This window comes from Chionomys nivalis, chromosome 19 (assembly GCF_950005125.1).
Source record: "Chionomys nivalis chromosome 19, mChiNiv1.1, whole genome shotgun sequence".
NCBI classification, from domain to species: Eukaryota; Metazoa; Chordata; class Mammalia; order Rodentia; family Cricetidae; genus Chionomys; species Chionomys nivalis.
The window spans coordinates 33,865,706-33,884,442 of record NC_080104.1 but is presented as its reverse complement, the minus strand read 5'-3'; the positions used below and the strand labels follow the sequence as shown (position 1 = coordinate 33,884,442).

The window sequence follows — 18,737 nt, the reverse complement described above, 5'->3', positions numbered from 1 at the left end:
TCTGGTTATTGTAAATCCTGGCCTCGGGTAGTCTGTTACAGCAACAGAGGAAGGCCTACTGCAGGTCTGGGACATGAGCACTAAACCTCTCCAGGATCCCATTACACACTTACCACAGTGCCTAGCACAGTGAGGGTCTAACAAACACTGGGCCCACGTGAGATAGTTAAATCACTTCACCATGTATAGGACCAATGCCAACCCTGTGTTAGCTGGCTCAGCACTGACAAAAGAGCCATCAGATCTGGCAAGGCTGTGAGCTTACAGCAACTGACAACTGATAGGACCCCAAGAATCTGATTGTCATGAACTCTCTTGGCAGGCCAGGTGTCCCTCTAAACCCATCGTCTTTCTGTTTGCTCATCTTGTCTCCTCTGAGTATCAAACCACTTTCTGTTTCCTGGGTGACCACAGGACCGAGGACAGGAGGGTCAGGCTACTTCAGCTCAGGAATGGGTTATCTCAACATCACCACCCATTTCCCAACCTATCTGGACAGCCAACTGATGGGGCACTATCAGAAATTCCAAGAAGGGAGTGGTTCAGTTGGGCATCTGTTATCACCTTTCCTTGATTCCTGATACTTTAGACAGGCTGATTGATGTCACCTCTTTCTTCCAAGGAAATGGAACACCAGGCTTTCTTAATCAAGGGAAAGTTCATATTAGTAAGAGTTTGGAAAGCACTTAAGCCTAACTTGTTCCCTCTTTTGTTTGATATAAATATTAAGAAACAACAGAGAAGACAGATCCATTGCAAAACTCGGCACACAGGCCAGGCTATCTCAAAACACTCAAAGCGCACAGAGCAAAACTTCAAAAGTGAGCTGTTTTCTCTGAGACCGACACAGTGCCCCCACATAATGACAGATTTGGTAACCTGGTTAGTGAAGTATGGGCTTGCTCACCCCTGGCCAAACAAGGAACTAAATCACCGTTCATGGTCTGAGTTTAAAATATGTGTGTACAATGGCAGGAGCGGGCATGGGTGGAGAGAACCGAAGATGAAAACTTGAACAAAGTAGAGACTTTGGACTCTGATCAGAAAGAAAGTGTATAGAATTTCCAGATGAGGCTGATCAACTTAGAATGCCCAGAGAAGGGTGCCAGCATCTCCCACCCCTCTCAGAAGCAGCGTAGGACCGAGTCATCTCACCAGACTGTACGCTTCTATAAGAGAACCCAGGGAGAGTTTGTATCAGAAAAATGTATTGGGTGTTTTGCTGAAAGAAGGAATGGGCCACGTGGACCCTCATGGTCAGTGACATCTCCTCACTGTAGATAATTTGATGTTGATTAGGTGTTGATCATTTCCCAAAGATGCCAGGTGCATCCCTGAAGGGTCAGTGTGCATCACTTCAGAGAATCCTCAGAACAGCATGAGGATCCAGGCCCAACTCTTACGCTCTTATAGGGCAAGAGATGACTCACCGGATGTAAGCAGCTTTCCAAGATGCAAACCTGGCAGAAGTAGAGCCAAGATTTAACTCCAGGCAGCTAGTTCAAAACTCTGTTCTAGAGCCCAGCTGCTTACATGTCCTCCCCAGCGTTACAGTCCTTCGTGGATATGGATTCAGAATTTCAGCTGCTCTTTTCCATTGGTGTATGCAACTGTCTTGGTGGATATACTTTCAGTGTCTCTGCCCCACAACTAGGGGGCTTATGACTTCACAGGTTCCCATGTTCTTCAAGACATGAAGTGGTGTGTCTGACTGTAGATGCCAAACCCTAAAGCCTGGAGAACTTCAGGCTGTATAGATTCAGACAGCCTGGAGGAAGGGTTGTAGACATAAAGGCGCGATGTGAAGCGGTCAAGAAGGCACTACCAGAGGGTTCTGAGGAAGTTAGGAAGTGTGATTTCTGTAAATGAAGCCCATAGTCCAGTGTTAGGGAGCTACAGAAGCTGACAACCTCAGAACAGAAATATACAGCCTGCCATGGAACAGACTCAAAGAGGGTCTGTGCAAACCCAGAGGATGGAAGCTGGTCCCTCAGGAAGGCAGGTGAGGGCAAGAAGAAGAATGTTCAAGGCGGAGGTCACACACAGGCAAAGTCTCGGAGTCCTAGATGAGAGCTAATTGCAAGCAACACTCGCTGTACAAATGAAACATCAAAAACAAATCCCTGGACACGGATGAGAAGGGTTCACAGGCTTAGCAGGTGCTGATCAGGAGCAGCTTTTACACAGCCCTAAATTCCTTATAAAACAATGACATTGTAATTTAAGTGAACAGAAGAGCTAGTAAGTGCTGCTCACAGTCAGTCTATAGACAAACTTCAAAAGCTGAGCACACAATCTTTAAAATGTGTAAGGCTTTTTAGTCGACACAATAGTAACTGTACACAGACAGAACACGGTGTGACACTCCAAGGATCAGATCAGGGCCACTAGAGGAGCTATTAATCCCCCAACACACACACACACATTTCTTTATGTTAGAAACATTCAAAACCCTCTACATTGTCAATTCTGAAATAGTCCATGAGTTGGTGTCAATGACAATGACCCTGCTGTGCCACAGGACATCAGAGGTTATCCTTCTTGGCTCCTCACATCTCACCCACCTGCTTGCCGTTCTCCTAGCCTTTGCTAGCCTCTATTTTCCTCTTTGTGTTTACGAGATCAACCTTTTAGGCCTCCACATTTGAGGATATGCAGTACTGTCTGCCTCTCTGTAGGCACAACATGTAACTGATATGAAACAAAAGCTCTAGACACCCTAGCTGTTGATTTTTTGATAAAAACAAAGAGGAAGGAGAACACGCTGCGCATCGCTGAAATAATCTACATCCCAATATTAATATTCATTTCCAAACTGCAATCATAATTTTTGCATACTAGCACCACTTCTCTGACACAAAGGAGTAAAATACCCTTTAGTCTTAAGTGCCGATGGTTTTCAAAAGGAGCCTACCCTCATTATGTCATTTGATCATCACAAGTGGAAGGTGGCCGCCCACCTAGAGTCCCAACTGAGTGCCTGCGAACAACATAAATATAGCTCTCCCCGTTTATCAAGGAAGCTTCTTTTTGCAGCAGATGGAAGCTACTACAGAGATCCACATCTGGTCAAAATGCAGAGAGTAAGTGGCTGTGGGGGTTCCCAGTCCCCACTGATGCATCTACAACACAAACCCATACCTAAAGCCTGGGAAATATGGCAGAAGAAAGGACAGAAAAACTCTAAGATCAGGATGCCTGCTTCAAGATAGTGTAGTTTAGATGGGAGAGGGTTGTTGTACACATGAAGTCTCAACAATATGGTTTCCTAACCACGACCTGCACAGTGACCATAGCAGTCAATACACCAGCACGAATGGGGAAGACTCAAAATTGTCATCCATAGAAGAAGAGCTCCAGGCGATCAATGGCTGCTGGGGGAGGGAGGATCACCTTTTTCCAGGAATGAGCTTCCAATTATGTGTCAAATCCCAAGAAGTTATCCCTACATATGTGTGCATATAAGTGACACTAAGTGTACTCAGTAGGTTGGTTGGGTAGATGGGTGGATGGATGGATGTTTGGATGGGTGGATGGGTGTGGGGTGGGTGGATGGATGGATGGGTGGGTGGTTGGTTGGGTGGGTGGGTGAGTGGGTAGGTGGGTGGATGGATGGGTGGGTGAGTGGATGGATGGGTGGTTGGGTGGGTAGGTGGGTAGGTGGAAGGATGGATGAATGGGTGGGTGGGTAGATGCATGGGTGGATTGGTGGGTGGATTAGTGGGTGGATGGATGGAGTTGGGGGACAACAGGAGGGATGGAAATAATGTAAATAATGTATAGTGTATGACAACCTCAAATAATTTTTTTTAAAAAACCAAGTAGTTGTGAATAAAACAAAAATAAGACAAATAGAAGGCGGACTTTGTTATCTTAGGTGCTTCAGAGAAGTAGATAACTTCACTGAGGCTAAAAAATGGCTGGAAGACCAACGGGTTGGGTGGCTGGTAAAGCCCCAGTTAGTGAGTCTGATGACTTAAGTTTATTCCTTGGGACCCACATGGTGGAAAGGGAAGGGACTCCCCAGAAATTGTTCTCTGACATTCACAGGCATTGTAACACACAGAGACACACAGTCACACAGTCTCTCTCACACACACACACACACAGAGAGAGAGAGAGAGAGAGAGAGAGAGAGAGAGAGAGAGAGAGAGAGAGAGAAGTAAGTGTATTAAAAGGATCTGAACTGGGGGTGGGAGGGTCTCCTGACCTGGAAGACCCAGTTCTCTGCATCTCCACTCACTAACTCTGCAAATCAAGTTTCAAGGACAATAAATCAGATTCTAAGTTCACAGAGAGCACATTTAACATCCAATTTACGGAAATCAGAAAAATGAACCAAACTGGTGATGGCAACTGGGAGGTTCAATGGCTCAAGATTTTTCTAGTATGTCAAAACAGCAAGCCTGTCTTTGCTCCTAAGATGATCAGTGCCTTTCCTGGATGGCAGGTAGGGCGAGAAAGGAAGGCTGTTTCAGAGAGTCCAGTAGAGAAGAGGCAGGTGGCCACCTCATAATGGAAGGCTGGAGGCAATCCCTCCAAGGCTCTGCCATTGCTGAGCCTTAGGCTCCCCAGCTCACAGCCTGTCCAACTGCCCCGAGTCTAGCCGACAGCGCCTAGAAAGCAACAACACTGAAGCTGTCTTTCTTCTGCAGCTTATCTTCTCGGGGTGTGCTCCGTTTTCCTTCCTTTTAGCTCAAAGAGGGCAAAAGGACCCATTTAAAGAAAACTCAGTTTAACTTCAGTCTCATAGGAAACTAACTCTAAATACAGCTAGGAGTCTGAGATACATTCAAAACACTGCAAATGCGGAATGCAATCTGTTTGTCCAAGAAAATATAGTGTCGAAGGTATAACACAGAGATCGGACAATGAGGGAAATACAGCCTTTCAAGGGTACACCATTGTCATCCATTGGCCCTCAGTGATCTAAACGAATTATCCATTCTGCCAGAACTCACATGAGTTCAGGTCTTTGATTTTTCTGTAACAGTCTTCTTAGGATATTAGAATTTATCCTAGAATAAAGGGAAAGTCTAGAAGGATGGGTCTCATTCTTGCATGACCAAGGTGTCTGTAAGCAACCCAACTCACTAGAAATAGCAAAGGAGTGTGGTAAAGTAAAACATAGTAAAGATACATTGAAGTGCTCAAAAATATCCTTGGTTTTGATTATTTATCTCAGAAAAAAATAACCTACCCCAGAACTAAGTGAAGATCTTTGTTTTCCAAGTCACCCAATTCTCTCATGCTCTTTATACAATCCTTTGGTATTTCTTACTAAATACTCCCCTATCTGGGAAAGCTGAAGAGGAAACATTCCATGTAAAACTGGTTTATCTCCTTCCTCGACCACTGTGACTTAGAGACCTACTTTGAATGTAAACAAAATTGTACCGCAGTGAACAAGGGAGGCACTGATGCCAGGATGCAGAAACATCTGTGTGTGGGACTGGTAAGGAAGCAGTCGCTTGGTACAGCCACTCCTGATGCTATGGTTTGGATTTTCAACATCTCCAAAGGCCCTGTATTGAAAGCATGAAGCTACCAGTGGAGCCTTAAAGAAGCAGGGCCTAGTGGGAGAAAGTTGGGTCATTGAGGTATGTTCCTGATGGCAACTAGAGAATTTTAGTCTCTTTTCTCTCTTGCTTTCCTGGCCATGAGGTGAATAGCTGGCCCTCCTACATGGGTCTGCCATGTATCAAAATAGACCCCGAAACAGCAGAATCAGTCATGAACTAGAAGCTTCCTATTATTGTCTCAGGTTATTTTGTTATAGTAAAGGCAAATTGGAAAACACACCCAGAAATTCTGCTGTACTTTTGAATCATTAACTCCTCAACATATTGCTTAATGGTTGCCCATACAAATTTAATCTCTTATATCATCATTGCTCTACAAAGAAACTTTTGTCTGCTATCTATCTATCTATCTATCTATCTATCTATCTATCTATCTATCTATCTATCTATCTAATCTACCTATCCATCCATCCATCCACTATCCATCCATCCATCCATCCATCCATCCATCCATCCATCCATCCATCCATCCATCCATCTTTCTACATTGTTGGGATCAAATCTAAGCCTCATACATGCTAGCCACGCATTCCATTATTAAATCACATCCTCCATTTGTCTCGCCATTCCTTCAAACACCCTTCCTTAATCAGTTTGTCGATTTCCTAGAGTTTTGAAAATATGTATGCAAGCATCCTTCCCTTGTACCCTTTCACATGCAGCCAGAAATAATTCAGAGAGAGATTACCAAAGAATTCTGAAGGAAAAAAAATAGAAATTTCTTGGGCTCATTCTAAGGAGGTGCTGAGTGGCTAACTTAAACTCTGTGGGGGATAAATATGATATGTGTGCATAACTATGTCAATCATAAGATGGGCCAAATTATCTTTATGCTGACAGATTTTGTTTTTCATAGATGGTAGTGGCAGATAGGTAGGCAAATAGGTAACATGTAACTGGGACCCCTGATGCTCCTATACAAGAAGAGCCCGGTACCTCAGTCCACAGCTGGCAAAGACATCAGAAGGGGAGGAGGGTTGTGGTGTCTTGCCCTGCCCTTAACAAAGCAAGTAGCCCTCCTCAGGGGTATTCCCCTACAGTTAAAATGAAGAAACAACCTAAAAAGTGCTATTACTAGCTCTGGAGAGATTAAGGGGTTAAAGGTACTTGCTGTTCTTCCAGGACCAGGGTTCAGTTCCCCACATCTGCGCCACCTCGGAGTGGGGCTCATAACTTCCTGAAACTGCAGCTCCAGGAGACCTGACCCTTTTCTTCAGTCTCCACAGACACCCGCACTCACACTTAGATATCCCCACGTAGACACACATGCATGCATACATTTAAAAAGTCAATCTTAGAACATTCTTTTACTGGAAAGCCTCTAATACTTTGGTTGTATTTTCCTTTGTATTACACTGAGGGCTGAGGTTTGCACTCATGTTGGGGGCGGGGGAAGATTTCACCATAACCCTGAATGACTGCTTGGAGACATGAAGACATCTCCAGCTTTTTAGGCACCTGCGGTGTGTGTGGGGGATACAGCCTTGCTGAAATGTTGGTTGGCAAATGTGGTACCCAAGGCAGCTCCCACCATATTTTTTCGAGTGACTTCCCAGCTAAGCCTGGTTGAAGGAAGTTGTACCTGACTCCAAGAAGATGAGGAGCGGCAGAAAGAGTGTCCTGATTTAACAGTCCTTATTACAGGCAGAGAAACAATTTTGAAAAGCAGGTTAGCTACTCAAAGATGGCAAGGGACAGAATAATGATTGTGCCCTAAAAAGGTTTTCCTGCCAGTGCTCCTCTTTTGTGCCCTTTTACATGCAGCCTTGTCTCCCCAAGGGCTGGGTGGCACATGGAAACCAAATTGCACACACCCAACAGCGCACAATGGCGTGCACTTGAGAAAAGTGCTTAAGTCAAAAAAGGCAGACATCGAAGGCTTGATTTGCTCTGAACACATTCTCTATCTTCTTGGAGGTGGCATTTCAGAAAAAAAGTAAATAAACACTGCTGATTCTATTTTTGATCCTTTGTGTAAAGGGTTACATTCAAGCGCTGGCTCCAGCTGAGTGAGTCATCTCACTCCTCCGGGCCTCAACTTCTTCCATGAAAAAGAAATATGGCAACAAAGTAACCCTGCACTATGATCGAATCAAAGGGAAGTCAGATGTGTGTGGAGAGGATGGCATGGGCTCCCCCTCTCCCAGGTGATCTCTGGCGCCAATGATACTCATGCTTGTCTAACTGCTAAAGGACACTTGATAAGGACCATGCCCAGAAAGGGACTGCGCAGGTGTGAATCATGTGGCCAACCCTGTAGGACCGTGAATCTGAGGACCATTGAAAGTGAAGATAAACTCTGGCTAGATAAGAGAACGTGTTCTGGTGTCTCATTCCACACAGAGTGAAGATAGTGAATGATAACGCAACATGGGAGCCTTATTTTATTTTACCCCCTCCCCTCTGTGTGTGTGTGTGTGTGTGTGTGTGTGTGTAGATGCCCACAGAGACCAGAAGAGGGTGTCAGATCCCCTGGAACTGGAGGTCCAGTCAGTTGTGAGCCACCCAATGCCGGCGCTGGTCCTCTGCCAGAGCAGTGGGTGATCCTAACCACTGAGCAATCTCTCCAACCTTGACAAAAAAAAAACAAAAACAAAAACAAAAAAAAAACAACAAACTAATTGTCTAAACAGAAGAGAGAATTCAGAATGTTCTTATCACAAGGAAGTAAGAAGTGTTGGCAATGATGAACAAGCTGTTTCCCGAGCTGACCCACACACAGTACAAAAATGTACTGGGGAAACACACTGTCTCCCAAAAGGATATACAGTTCCTTGCCAGTTGTTAAACGTACTGTCTTTAGTTTTATTTCTTGGTGAAAAACACCAGGACCAAAAGTAACTTGGGGAAGAAAGGATTTATTTCAGCTTATACTTCCAGGGAGTGAAGTCAGGACAGGAGCTCAAGGAATGAACTGAAACCGAAACCAGGGAGCAATGCTACCTGCTGGCTCCCTCAGCTAGCTACACTTCTAATGAGGCCCAGACCCACCTGCCCAGGAATGCCTTGAAGACATATCCACAAACCCATCCAATTGTCACTAAAGTGAGTATTTACTATTTATTACTAAAGCAAGGTACTTTGTAAAAAATTCTTTATCTGAAAAGTTGAATGTCAGAGACTAGTAGCGAGGAGGTTCACCGAATGAATATGGACATTCCGAGCCCAGCCCTGCCCTGCCCTCGTTTCTCCCTGTACTGGCTTGTCTACAGAACTCTGACTTCTTTATCTTATTATTCTCATGTCAGAGCACAGATTGGGGTGAGCACGTGGAGCGATAAGGCGAGGCAGGGCAAAGTTGGCCTTTCTGTCTGCGGCACGGCCCTCCGGGGACTTCTGGGTGGTGCATGAGTTGGCTGCAGCTGGGGAAGCCTCATTCCTGGGGACTGGCTGGTAGGAGAGCCCAAGAAGCCCCTGATTCTCCCGAGGAAGGAGGGAGGAAAGCACCCAGCCACCCAGAAATGCGCAGGCCTGGTGTCACCTACAAGCTCCAGGGCCAGGGCAGGCAGCTGTGGGTGTGTTCACCTCCAATTTTCTTGTGGGAAACATGAGCTGCACTATTAGGAGATGACTGAGGCCTCTTCCTTCCACATCAGGCCACTTGATTAGCCAGAATTCTGGTCCCATTGAAAACCAGCTCAGTTTTGCTCTTTGGGAGCTTCTGGCACAGGAGAAAAATGGCAAGACTCTCTCGGGGAAAGAGGAGCTGAGACTCAGGACTTCAGACCAAACTTCTTTAGAAAAGGAAAAAGAAAGATCCCACGGAACAGTGAAGGTCACATTCGTCACCCACACAGTCCCACACAGCCCATAAGATTCAGAATCGGGAATGCACAGAGGCTGTTTGATTGGGATTGCAATCTCAGGCACACAAGGTTATCACCGCACTTTGTTCTTTTAAATGGACAAAGCCTTTGAGAGCAAACTGCAACCTCAAGCAACTGCCAAGGCGTTCTGAGTGTTCCACTTCTACGGTCGACTCTTCCACTTTCCCTCTTTGTGTTAGCCTTCAAGAGGACACCGAGCGACGTTATGCTTTTAATTGTGTGTGCAGACAGTGTTCATAGTCGGGGGGAAAAAAACGCAAGAGCCTTATTCAAGAAGAAAACATTTTGAGGCTGGCATGTCCCCAGCTGATGTGTGCAGCAGTTGGATGAACGGGTCACAGCAGCGATGAAACCATACTACTTCTTCTTGTTTATAGGAAACTATTTAGTAAGGAGCCTATGTTCCTGATTTTCAACTTTTTATATTGGTGTCTCCCTTTACAGATGGAAAAATTGACTCTTAGGTATTTGGAACTTGCCAAGGTTGTTCGGTCACAGCAGCGGGGTCAAGATGCCAAAGCCTCCTATTATGGGCCACAAGCTGTGTCCATTAAGCCATACAAAAGTGTCACTGACCCGTGTGACAGTATAGGCTGGGATTTAAAGCAAGGTCTTAAGTCAATGCTGACACACCCGAGGACCAGAGGAATTTTTATAGGCACCTAATTGAATCACATGTACTAGAGATGTTAGAAAACACAAGCATCGGGGCCATCGAGATGGCTCAGTGTGTAGAGGTACTTGCCACCAAGCTCAAGGATCTGAGTTTAATCCCAGAATCCTACGTGGTAGAAGTGCCAATTGCAAGTTATCCTCTGATTTTCACATTTGAGCCAGGGCATGATGGGAGAGGAGACGCATCCTCTTATGGTCTCAGATTTGTTCTATCTATTAGCTTTAGTGGTGGTTTAACTGTCCTTAGTCATGAGTTTAAATACTAGAGATATGTTTCTATATATATTGTGTATATATGTGTATATGCATGCATGTGTGTACATGTATGTATGGGTGTGTTGTGTGCATATATTCAGAAAGAATAAATAAATTTAGCAAAATACAAAAAGAAGACACAGAGGGAACCTCCAGTCAGTACATCCTAGTGAGGCACCAAGCGAGGCACCTTAAGAGGCCCCAAATGAGGATGGAGATGCCACTAAATGGTGATAAGACCCAAGATACACAGGAAGGCAGGGACCAAAGGAGGCTGTTTATAGCAAGTACAAGTCACCTAGATGACCACCCAACAGCTACTTTGTGAAGACATTATGGAAATGAGGAACACAAAAAGAATGGTTCTTTTTAAAAGTGGAGGTATGACATCATCTTTAGTGGAACCCTTACTTACTAGGTTTCAGCCAGCAAGTGGCTAGAGCACCCAGTCTGAAGCTGACAAGCAGCAAGCTTCTTGTAGGGGAAATGCCGATGTCCCGAGCAGGGAGCACAGAATATGAGTTCTCAACCTGTGGGCTGAGAACTCTTTGAGGGTCATGTATCAGATGTCCTGCATATCAGATGTTTACATTACAATTCATAAGAGTAGCAAAGTTACAGTTATGCAGTCGCAATGAAAGTGATGTTATGGTTGGGGGTCACCGCAACGCGAGGGACTGTATTAAGGGGCCGCAGCACTAGGAAGGCTGAGAACCACTGCCCTAGAGAACTGGAATGGCAGTAGGTGACTGCCGAGTAAAGCCGCACACAGTCAGCTTTTCGCACCCTTCAGTTAGGCATCCACCAATGCCATCAACCTCAGACTGTAGATATTTGGAAATACATTGTCTGCGCTGAACAAGGACTCACCTTTCTGTTTCATGTTGTGGCCTGTATAGTACAATATTGATCTGCGCAGCAATCATAGGGTTTTCAGGGAACTATGCAACGCATGAGTGATTTAAAGCACACGGGCAGACGTGTGTAGGTCACATGCAAACATTACTGATGTATGTTTGTATAAGGAGCTTTAAGCATGCTCAGATTTTGGTTTTCTCATGAGTCCCGGAACCCCTCCAGCCCCAAGGGCACTAGGGATCACTGTATGTCAATCAATACATTTCCAAACAAATGCGGTGCAAACCAAACGTGCCATCTTGATGCCAAGAACATCATCAATTGTGTAGACCATAAAAACTGCAGGGAACTTGTACAATACAGAATGGTGGAAAACCCAATAATGCTAGGGCTAGGATAACTTGTAAACGTACTAGTTGAGAGCTTGGGGCAGATTTCTAAAGCAACCAGTGGTTAAGGATGAATACCAAACTGGCCCAAAGTGGGAAGGTAGACAAAGGACTGTCTACCCATAGGAGAATCAATGTGAGGCTTTCTTTGTCATTCCCGAGGGGACACATCCGCTGTCTGGCAGGAGCCAGTTAGTTCTCTTAGCCCAACATTGAATGCTATGGCTGTTAAGTGTGGTGGCACACACCTGTCACTTGACATTCAAGGGCAGCCTGGGCTATACAGTGAGTCTGAGGCCAGCCTAAGTTACATAAAGAGAGACTCTGTAGTGACGGAGAGGGGACTGACTATTCACATCTAGGTCACCTTGAACTCTAATCCCAGTATCGAGACACTCCCACACCTTACACACCGTCTCCAGAAGGGAGACTGAAAGCAATTGTTTTGTGCCCAGTAGTGAACCTGGTGCATTGGGGAGACTTTTGCAAATCAGGAGAAAGTAGTGCACTGAACGTCTATGATGTTCAGACCAGGTGACTCAAGGCCACCTCACCACTCTCTACACGAAAGGCTGAGATTTGAGGACGGTGGAGTATGGAAAGCCCCAGAAGCAGCTCAGAAGTAAAGAATCTCCTTCGTCTTGAACAAAGCTCAGTTTGTCCTGAGCCACCCACCCAGAGACTGCTGGCAAAGCAAACCCGACATTTGCATGGGGTGACAGGCTCGGTGCCTGGCATGAAGGCTCTGACGGCCATTATCCAGTGGCCACGCTCATTTACCCTGAGTGAGTTTCTCCTCTGGACTCTCCAGTGCTCCTGCCTCATTCTCAGCCCCGCAACAAACACAGCCCCAAACTTGGGTGCAACAGGGTTTCTCTTTTTTTCCTGTTAGATCTTAGTCTCTAGGGAAACCAGCATCTTTAGCAGGGCCGATGAATGGCAGGCTGTGTCTTCCCAAGACTGTGGGGTTTGAACGAGAATGGCCCCCACAGGTTCATGTGTTTGAATACTTGTTCCCCCCACTGGTGGAACTGTTTGGGAAGAATTAGGGGTGTCACCTTGTTTGAGGAGGTGCTGTCATTGGGGGAGGGCTCTGAGGATTCAAAAGACTCCATTCCCAGTGTACTCTCTTTGCCTCTTGAGTGTGAATCAAGTTGTGAGCTCTCAGCTATTCCAGCCACCACACTTTTGCTTGGCTATCCTGGACTCTAGCCTTCTGAAATCATTATCTCAAAAGAAATGCTTTCTAAATGTCCTTGCTCACAATATCTTATCACAGCAATTAAGAAAGTAACTAGGGCAGGGAAAGAGACAAACGCGTTGATGTGGCTGATGTCATGATTGGTTTGGTCAGTACCGCCGTTGGCCTGGCTTCCTCTGTCTTCAAGTGAGATCATCCTGTCCCAGGTGCTGTCAACAGGAGGCTGCTCTGAACTGTTCACCTGAGATAAGCATGCCTCTAACGACACCCATTTCCAAACATCACTCACCCTTGCAAAACAACGGGAAACGGAAACCAAACAGTTCCAGAGCTGAATGCATGCACAGCAGCCTGAATCATTAATGCGCTTCGGGGGGAGAGGGGACTCCTGCTGGAAGCTTGGGCATCACCTGTGGCACTGCTGAGATCTGGTGGAACCTTGAAGAGATGGACCTGGAGGAAGGAAATTAGCTTGCCGAGGGTGTGCCCAGCCTGTCTCTTTTTATTTCCTGGCCGTGATGAAGTGAACAGAGCCCTTCTCTCATGATCTGACATGTTAGGAAGCAGAAAGCAATGGAGCCAGGTGACCCAAGACAGTAACCTCTGAAACATAAGCCCAAAATAAACCTCTCCTCCCTGAAACTAGCTTGTCTCAGGATTTTATCATGGTGTCAGAAAACTGGCTAGCACAACATTGGATGAAGATTTCTCTACGTGACAATAAATTCTAAATTCTATTGATGTGAACGACTTGTAGCATCACCCAGAAGCTCTTCTGCCCCACGCACAGAGTCAGCGACAAGACACTGGGCTTTAATAAAATTAACCAGCCAGAATTGAAGAAGGAAAAATCATTTGCATTTGTATGCCAAAAATGTAAATATTAATAAAACCGATGGGAAATGGACATACCCTTACTTCTTGGTCATCTCCAAATTTCCTCTGTCTTCTGTTGTTACTGAAGATGGTTTGGTGACTATCTGATTCTTCTCAACATATTTGGAATCCACACAATAAAGACCAAAAAGCTATGTCAGGTACCTGGTGGCACGCCCAGAAAGTCTACTGAGAGCTCTCATTAGGAAGTCATATCTGTTTGTGTGGCTGTTTTCTCCCGGAGAGTTTCTCTGTGTGTTTGCTCCCCTTCCCTTCACTATCAGAGGACCATGAATGGTCATTGCTGGAACAAGAGCACCACCCTGTCAACCACCTTTTTCTGAAGGGCGATTGGTATTTCTTGAGTTTCATTCATTCCATTTTCTTCCCTATCTTCTTTGTGAAAAAGTCAAAAGATCAAGCATCTTTCTTTCTAGCTGGGTCTCATGAGCGACACAAAATATCTGCAAGTGATAACTGAACCTCCAGAAAGCTCAAATCAGAGTACATCAAATGGTAACTAACACACAGGTCCCAGCAATAAAGCCCCTCAGAAGTGCATGGGACCAGTGCTGGGCCCAGTGACACACACAATGATCCCAGCACTTTGAAGGCAGATGCAGGGGAATCTCTGTGGTGTTTGAGGCCAGCCAGAGCTACATATGGAGACCAGGACCTGAAAGTCTCTCTCATTGGAGATTTCTTGGAAACATATCACTAAAGATCATCTAACACCATTCTCTAGGAATATTCCAAGAATACTACAAGGTTAATCACTTCTTTTCAATTTTCATAGACAGCCTTGGTTTCTAAGGTTTCCTTTTATACCTTTACACACACGGGAAATATTGCCCAATGATCGCATTCCACGCTCCCCACCTTCTAGCTTACCCTAGAGCATCCAATCAATCACGGGTGGAAATAAGTGCCCTGCATGTGAAAATGCACAGAAGAGATTTAAAAGTTGGGTGATATACAGTATAGTGAAGGCACAATAGCAAGACAGCCAAGCTCCATGGACGGGAAGCATGGGTACCACTCTTTAGCTATCAACTGAACAGTGTCTAACAATATTCCATAGAGATGTACCTTTTGCTTGGGAATCCATTCCTAGAAATGCATGACCTACAAAAAGCATGAATTACAGATGAAATGATTTATATTTAGGAGGTAAATAAAAATGTAAAGTGGGAGGAATGGAGCCAATGTTGATCATAGACATGGTCCAAAAAAAAAAACAACAACAGGTTTTTGCCACATCAAATGATATTATATGGCCCATAAAGGGAATATGAGTGATGATTCTTTTTTTTTTTTTTTTTTACAAAACAAAGCTCTCTGAGCCAGGCGGTGGTGGTGCATGCCTTTAATCCCAGCACTTGGGAGGCAGAGGCAGGTGGATCTCTGTGAGTTCGAGACCAGCCTGGTCTATAAGAGCTAGTTCCAGGACAGGCTCCAAAACCACAGAGAAACCCTGTCTCAAAAAACCAAACAACAACAACAACAAAAAAACCCCAAAGCTCTCTGTGCCACACAGTTGCTTTTCAAAATAAGCAATAATACATATAGAATGAGCTTTATTTTAAAACATGTGCCTACGTGTGTAAGTGCATTCGTCAGAATGAATAGCAGAGCACGCCCTATGGTTAAATTCCTCCCCCTTGTAAAGGGTGGGGGAGTACAGGTACCCAAGTGATTTACTACAATGCAAGGAAAACCTAACTGGGCCGGCTACACATAGTAGCAAATGTTTTAAGAGCTCAGAAATGTCTCAGAGTGGACTTTCTGGGTAAAGCCTCTAATGAGACCCCAGCCTCACCTCTGCATTCTCCCAGCCCCGCCTACCCAGAGGCCCATGGTTGCTTAGGTAATAGACACTATATTCTTTCGGCACAGGACTGTGTGGGAGAAGGGTGGCTTATTCTGTTACCTCTTCTCCAGAGCTAGGGAAACTTTCCTAGAAGCCTCTGAGTAGCCTCACCTCACAGTTAAATTGTCATTATCAAGTTGATTGGATTTGGAAAGACAGCTCTGGGCGTATCGATGAAGATGTTTCTTGGGAAGACTCACCCTGAATATAGGCAACCTCATTCCATGGACTGGGGTCCTGAGCTGAAGAAAGGGCATGCAGAGTGACCAGCTGTCTCATCCTCCTGCGGTTTTGACCTTCTTCCTACCACGATGAGCTGTACCCCAAGCTCGAGCCAAAATGGTCCCTTCCTTCCTTCCTTCCTTCCTTCCTTCCTTCCTTCCTTCCTTCCTTCCTTCCTTCCTTCCTTCCTTTCCTTCCTTCCTTCCATTGCTTTTGTCAGACATTATGGGACAGCAATGTGAAAGGGACAAAATTCTGCGTGTGAGTTTTAAGTCTACTCTAAATAGTTTAAACTCTGGGAAAGAGACTGGAAGGGAAAACACCCTGGCCAAGATATGTATTCTCATTCGCTTCATTATTTTCAGTCTTTTCCAATATCTATGTGATGTGTTCTTATAAATAAAAAACTTTTAAAATGATCTCCATCTATTTTACTGACTCTTATGTGGCAGACTTCCTGGGAAGATGTGACAGACACATCTACTCACCCCAGACAGGGAGCCCATGACAGCAGAATACAGGTACCACCAAAGTCCAACTGGGTGAGCCAATGAGTTTTATTCCGGTAACTGATGGGAATATGAGTAAGGAGCTACTTATAGGAGCAGAAGTGACAATAAGAGCAATCCCATTTGCTAGGCCTCTGTACATCCCTTACTGATAATCCCAGAGACCTGGCAAGACATTTATCACTTCCATTATCTTTTTCTGACTTGAATATTTAAGCTTATAAATGTTAAAAAAAAAAAAAAGTTGCCCCTAGGCACCTGGGTGTGAGAGAGCCTAGCCCAAGTCCCTCTGACTTCAAACTGGGTTTTATTTCTTGCCAGGTTGCAACATGCTCCTCCATCCACACCAAGGCACAAAAACAGCGACGAGGGAACCCTCCCAGAAAACTGCAGGCAAGGCTCCTCCTGGTCCACCACCCTACAGAGAGGCATGGTAGGAAGCCATCGCACTTCCCTCCCCCTCGTCTCAGCTCCTAGGATGTAGGCATGCCCCATCTCCATGTGCTGTATCATCTGGTCCATTGTTTAGTGCATGTCCAGTTAGCATGTGTTAATGAAGGTAAATATTCCAGAGCTTGCTCGTGTGTTGCACCGGGAGCTGGTGAGGTGCACTGCAGCTCCTGAACTAGAATCTTCGTTTAACAAACCCCCACCCCACACCCAGTGACTCACTGTATTCTGAGGCCCCACCCCTTCCACCTCTTTATACACACTGTGTATTTCACAGAAGAAGAAAAGAAAAATTCTCTTTTCTGTTGTGAATCATCAAATGGAATCAGACATTCTGACCTGCAGTCATTCAAGTGGCCTCTAGGGGAAATTTTCCCAAGAAAGACTCCTGGCCTAACATAGCACGTGGCCCCTAATCTAAAAAATTCAAATGAGAAACAGCACGGCCTGAGCTAAAGAGGGCATGAAAAATGTCTCCTTTCCATGCTGGTGTTTAATAATTGTTTCCTGGTGTACTTACGTACTATTAATCACCCTCTGATTTACCGCAGGATTACTCATAGCTAAGTACCCCATTAACACTCAGAAATTTCTAACCTTTGGATAGTGATTACCGACAGTTCAGCTTGTTTCCCACACCTATTTATTGAGCATCTATTATGAACATGGCCTCGTAGAGATGAAAGGAAGAAATGGCATATGAATGTCACTGTCCCCAACCTCCTGTCTTTGCTACAAATAGAACTGAGGATGGGGAAATATGCTAATCAAACATCCCTGTAAGCCAATAAGGCTTCAAGTACCATTTTCACTACTTAAATGTGAAACTCGATTAGATGCCTGCTATGATGAAGCCAATTAAACTGTTAGCATAAAGCAGCCAAGAATCCTGAGTCACTAGGCTATTTTCAACCCTTCACAATTTGACCTGTGCTGGGGAAGATGTTGCAGTGTGCAGGGTATCAGCCCAAAACAACCAGTGTTTTGATCACAGTGGACGTTCATGAGCAGCCAGTCACGTCAAGGACAAAACGCATATATACTTGTTTTTAAAATTCACAAAGATTTAGTACTTTGGCTTCTGAAGATTTATTTATAAGCAAAATCCTGGGGCAAAAAAAAAAAACCTTATAAAGATGGAGAGACTCATGCATTAATTTAACCTGAGGAAATTCAATACCATTGACTCTTGCCTTTGAGAAGTAGCTGCTTTTATAGGTTAACCAAGACCTAAGAAGGATAGTGCAAAAAGATGGATTTAAATTGATGACACATCATGCAATTTTTAAAACTGTTTTCATTGTTTTTATGTTTCCATTATTAAACAGCCAGAAATATAAATCAGGGACCAAATTGTTACAAACGACTAAGTAAGCTTTAAAACATTACAATTATTTTCTATATAAATGTTATTTCTCAACTTACCATCTGAATATCTATCATACTAGAGGTTTTTCCTTTCAACACACCGATTGTGAATGTCTCGGTTCATTCTCTAGGCACGTTTAAGTCTTGGGGATGGTGCTTAACGTTTTATTAATAATGTACTTTATCTCTAGAGTATAGCCTGTGCTACTCCCCAGGAAGTTACTCTGGGGAGGAGTGAGAATAAAACCATTTCTACATCTGCACAGCGGGACACATCAGCAAATAAATAGAGGTATGGATTTCTGAGGGAAAATGGCAAAAAGCACATTTACAAATCTTGTAAGCCACGCTCCATGTCTCTCTGAGACAGAGGATAATTACTGAAAGCTTTTATGCTCCACACTTTATTTTTAACTAAATCTGTAAGTAGACTGCTGGGAAATGCCAATACTTCTACTGGTTCACATTTGTCTGTAACGAAAAATTTTGCTTTGTAAAATAGTGGCCCAGATCGCAAACTCTCTTTTAAAAACATGACTATATTTATTTGGGGATTATTTATTTATTTTTTTTTTAAATGGAGGTTATTTCTGGCAACGTTTTTCTTCAGGGGAATTTTAGTAGCAGGATGGAAGATCGAGCCAGTATTTGCTCT

At 44.5% G+C, this 18,737-nt stretch overlaps 1 protein-coding gene across 3 annotated transcripts in view; it reads right to left on the bottom strand.

Annotated features, from left to right (window-relative positions):
• Positions 1–18,737, bottom strand: part of Npas2 (neuronal PAS domain protein 2) — a 187,083-nt gene that overhangs the window by 166,858 nt on the left and 1,488 nt on the right. The window lies entirely within an intron of this gene.